Source organism: Mus pahari, chromosome 6 (assembly GCF_900095145.1).
Source record: "Mus pahari chromosome 6, PAHARI_EIJ_v1.1, whole genome shotgun sequence".
NCBI lineage: Eukaryota > Metazoa > Chordata > Mammalia > Rodentia > Muridae > Mus > Mus pahari.
In genome coordinates this window covers 70,093,616-70,097,642 of record NC_034595.1, presented here as the reverse complement: position 1 = coordinate 70,097,642, position 4,027 = coordinate 70,093,616, and positions in this window count along the sequence as shown.

The window sequence follows — 4,027 nt, the reverse complement described above, 5'->3', positions numbered from 1 at the left end:
TCTAAAACCATAGACTGTCTCTGTTCATCTGCGCTTACTCTTGCCTGCGTGGGAACCTCTCTCCCTCAGCCTTCCCTCCCATAACCCTGGGGCTACAGGGTGTCACCCTGGGGTCCCCTGGTTTCAGGGGCTTACCCTTGTCCACCCTCCGTCGAGTGGGGTCAGTGACTTAGATGCCCATCCGGGGCCGAGTGGAAAGTGTCTGGCAGCCCTCCTGCGTCTGCCTGCCCAGAGCATAGGAGGAACTCTGGTCGGACATGGGCTATCCTTCCTTCCCCCTCCTTCCCCTGAAGCCCCCTTTAGTTCCCACATGGGGGTATGATTAAAAACAAGGATGATTTAAACACAGTTTGATAACCATGATGGCTATCAAATGACTAATAGTTGATTAGCATATATAGTGAACAAGGGAATGGATACACTGGACAAAGAAATAGATACATTTGGACAAAGGAACTGATACATTGGAATTATCCAAATCCCAAGAAGAACAGAACACAATGGGGTCAGATGTCACAAGATTTTATTATACTGCTTAGAACAATCCATAATTGAAGATTTATAAATTGGTGTGATGGTTTGAATGAGAAGGGTCCCCATAGACTCATTAATTTGCAGGCTTCGTCCCCAGTTGATTGGGAAGGATTAGGAGGTAAGGCCATAGAAATGTACTTGTTGGAGGAGGTGTGTCTCTCTGTCTCCCTCTGTCTTTGCTTCTCTCCCACTTTCCCTGTCTCTCTCTGTCTTTCTGTCTCTGTCTCTATCTGTCTCTGTCTCTGTCTCTGTCTCTGTCTCTGTCTCTCTCTGCCCCTCTCTCGCTCTCTGCCTGCTGTCTGTAGATCAAAATGTAAACCTCTCAGCTACTACCCCAGCACCTTGCCTACCTGCATGCTCCCTGCCATGATGGTAATGCACTTACCCTCTGAAACTGTAAGCAAGCCTCCAGTTAAATGCTTTCTTTTATAAGAGTTGCCATCATCATGCAAAGCAATAGAACCTTTCAAAGCAGTACAACAATAGCTAAGGCAGTTGGTTATTTCCAGAATTTTCCATTGTAAAATTCATACCACAGTTGAGCATGAGTAACTAAACTCTCAGAAAGCAAAGGCACAGGTAAGAGGGTAGACTGCGTTAGAAAAGGAAGGAATGATGTTGTGGGAGTTCAGGGACTCTCACCATTCCCGGGTTGGCTCTGTAGTCTCAAAGCGCCCGATCAATGAGACCCTTAAATCATCTATTCTTAATTTACTTTAAAAAATAAATTTATTTATTTACTCATTTATTCTTCTCGAATATATTACATCCTGACCACAGAGTCCCAGTCCCATCTCCTCTCAGTCTCCCCACCCCCATCTCCCCTCTCCCCCAGATCCACTCCTCCTCAGAAAACCTCCTCAGATCCATGCTTCCCTTCAGAAAAGAGCAGGCCTCCCCAGGGATAGCCACCAAACATGGCATAACGAGTTACATTAAGATTAGGCACAGACCCTAATATCATATCAAGGCTGGATGAGGCAACCCAGTAGGAAGAAAAGGGTCCTAAAAGCAGGCAAAAGAGTCCGCTCCTGTTCCCATTGTTAGGAGTCCCACAGAACACCACCTTACACGATCATAATATACGCAGAGGACCTAGGTCAGAACCATAAATGCTCTGTGATTGTTGCTTTAGTTTCTGTGAACTCCTGATTCCTCATGCTGACCTTTGGGCTGGCAGCCCCATGGCCATGGTGGAGTGGGACCAGCTCTCAGTAGCCAGAGACGATTTGGTCAGAGTTCATGTACAGCCATTACCGTGAACTTAGATAATTAAGCACACTATGTACTTAGGTCACTCACTCACGCTTTACTCTGGAGGCAAGTGGTGTCTCTGGGTGTTGACTTTTCCATCGTCAAGCTACATGATCTTTGCCAGATGCCTCCTCTCTTCTGGATTCATCTGTCTGAAAAACAGGCAGGCAAGACCACTTTTGACCCTCAAGTATTTCTGGTATTTAAAAATCAAGTTGGCTCACACTTCATCCTCTCTGTGGCCTTAGCCCGATTCTTTCCTGAGACAAGTGACACTATCTCTCTGCACCTCAGTTTCCTCCTCTGTGGTGAGAGGAATCTTGTTCTGGCTTGGACTGTCTTTTAAGAGCGGAAGTGAAGCAGAGGCAGGCTGATCTCTGGGTTTGAGGCTAGTCTGCTCTGTACAGGGAGTTGCATGATACATAGAGAGATTTTCTCAACGCAAAAATGCTAAAACGAGAGGCAGAAACATATGGGAAGAATTAGCATGGTTCTGGAAAGAATTCTGGGCTCCCTCCCTCCTTTTCTCCCTCCCTCTGCCTCCCTTTCTCCTTCCCTTTTATCTCCCTCTCCCTCCATTCCTTTCTTTCTTTGAACTTGAGTTGTTCCCAAATTCTGTAGTGTAAATACATCTCTCATGGTCAATGGCAAGGTGGTAATAGTCTATCACTGCATGCGCTTTCTTTTTGACTCAGTACCAAACAAATCCAGTAGACTAACAAATTGCTTTAGAACTCATGGAAGGCTGTCCACTGGTTATCACAGTCACACGGGTGAGCCTTGGTGTGGCATGGCTTTGGTGTGGCATGGCATCTGTATGGCACGGCCCCAAGGACCACATGTCCTGAGAACTGTTATAGAGTTCTGCTCTGCTTGCTGCCTTCACATCCTTCTTAATCTAAAAATTATATGAAAACTCTAAGGAGGTTCCAGTCCCTCACTGGGCAGTATTTATGGCATTCACAGTACTAACACTTGATCTCTTTTAGGCATTGCTGCTGGAGCACATTAATGATTTAATCACCACCCTAGAGAAGAACGTAGAGACAGATAGTCAGCAATGACCACCCTCACCCTTAGAAAACATTTGGAAAAATAAAATTGTTAATGGAGCTAGGCTGAGATGTTTTTATTACTGGCTCTGATGCAGAAAATCTTAGGGAACAATTTGATGTTTAGAAAGACACTCTTAATTAATTGTTAAGCTAGGGACCTTTTATGGTCAGGGGACAAGAACAATGGCAGCGCTGGCTGACGTGACTCTCACTGAGGCTGGGCAGTGACGACTGATTTCTTATACCCACTTTGCCCTCAGCTTCCTGATATGATTTATTAAGAATTACTGATGAGTAGATACCTATTCTGAGGATTTAAGGTAGATATGACTGGTTTTTATATAAAAGTTTACATTTGTAATTCTCTTAAGATTCTTGTAAGATTATTTTAATCTTTAAAGATAAATAATAAAATAATTACTCCTTTCTTTTAACCAAAATTGCTGCCTGGCAATAACAAAAACTGGCTGAGAAAACTACCTTGCTTGCTTATACTTTGTTAATCTATAGCAAGTTGCTTAGTTTTGAATGTATGTGGTTTTTTTGGGAGTAATTTGTTTTCTTTACTGTACTATGTAATGTTATTTCTTGTAAAGGTATTGGGGCACACAGTTTTTCTTTTAATAATCATTTACTAAGAGAAAACTAAAATGTAATCAAATTGTAGTTTTATATTGCTTGAAAGATTTTGCTGGGATATATGAACTATGGAAGAAAGAATAAAGTGTGAACATTTTTCCTTCCATCCATCCACTATGTGTATGTATGTGCATGTATGTGAATGTATGTGAGGCTTGTCTGGGGGTGTGTTGGAGCTTGCTCCATCTATCAGTTGTATGTATAGATGTATGCATGTGAATGTATGAAATGCTTGGAGCCTGCTTGCTAGAGCTTTGCTCTAGCCATTCTATGTGTGAATGTGTATACATCTGGATGCATATATGTATGTATATATGCATGTATGTATATATTCATATGCATGAAGTTATTGGACTCTGCTTTTTGTTTAATTCACTCAGTGTGTGTGTGTGTGTGTGAGTGTGTGTGTGTGAATTTGTGAGAATGTGTATATGTCTATCTGTAAGTCTGTGTGAATGTATGTATGTATATATATATATATATATATATATATATATATATATTTATATGTATGAAGTTATTGGACTCTGCCTTTTGTTTCATCC